Below are 1349 nucleotides of genomic sequence, written 5' to 3'. Positions count from 1 at the left end.
AAACACATTCAGCCCCCTTATCTTTGATATAAGGGACAAACTGGATCACTGGTAGAAAGATAGCCTTTTTAATAAATGGTGTTGGAAAAACTGGCTTTCTGTAAGCTGAAGGCTAAAACTAGACCCATGCCTATAACCATGCACAAAGCTACAGTTGAAATGGATCAAAGATTTAAATATTAAAACAAAATCACTAAATTTTCTGGAGGAAAATGTAGTTAGAAATCTTAAAGACATAGGGGTAGGTAGAGAGTTCATGAACAAAAACCAAGTTGCATGGGAAATACTTCAAAGAATCAACAACTGGCATTTCATTTTTTTGAAAATTTTTTACACCTCAAAGCAAATCTCCAAGAGTAAAACAGAAAATCAACAAGCTGGGAAAAAATTATAGCCAACTGTCCCTCAGACAAAGGCCTTCTATCTAGAACATACAAAGAATTAAAAAAAATCGCCCCCAAGATTCAAAGACACAATCCAAAAATGAGCAATTGGGATGAATATACACCTCTCAGAGGAAGAAATACAAACGGCAAGTAAATACATGAAATGTTCAACATCATTGATCATTCAAGAAATGCAAATTAAAACACTGAGATTCCATGTCACCCTAGAAAGAATGGGTAACATCAAGACTTTAGACAATAACAAATGCTGGAGAGGCTGTGGAGATAAAGGAACCTTTCTACACTGCTGTTGGGAGTGCAGATTGGTAAAACCACTATGGAAATCAGTGTAGAGTTTCCTTCAAAAGCTAGGATTGAAGACCCCATGTAAGATCCCATTCAATACCCCTCCTGGGTATTTTTCCAGAAGAACTGAAAACCTCATACCATAGTGATATATGTTCACTATGCTTATAGCAGCTAAATCCTGAAACAATGCAGATGCCCATCATCTGAAAAATGGATAAGGAATATGTAATTTTTTTTTTTTTGGTGGAACCGAGGATTGAACTCAGGCCCTTGTGCTTGCCAGGGAAGTGCTTATTCCACTGAGCCATCTCCCCAGCCCTGAAAATGTAATATTTTTACACAATGGAATATTATTCAGCTATAAAACAGGATAAATTTGAGTCTTTTTTCAGTAAGTGGATACAAGTAAAGAACATCCTCTGAAGTAAAATAAATCAGACTAGCATGTGCAAACATCGTATTGTCTCTTTGTGTGAGAACCTGAAAGAGAAAAATGGAATCTGAAGGGTACACTAGACACTAGAAAAAGGGAATGAACATATTTAAAAGGAAGGAGTTACTGAGTTGAGAAGAAGAACAGGACAGGGAGTGGGGGAAGAGATATATCTGTGTGTGTAAGCAGGATCCTTTCAACAACTATACCGTGCATTTCTG

This window comes from Octodon degus, unplaced genomic scaffold (genome assembly GCF_000260255.1).
Source record: "Octodon degus isolate 3935 unplaced genomic scaffold, OctDeg1.0 scaffold00191, whole genome shotgun sequence".
Lineage (NCBI taxonomy): Eukaryota > Metazoa > Chordata > Mammalia > Rodentia > Octodontidae > Octodon > Octodon degus.
Note: the sequence above shows the minus strand (reverse complement) of the source record.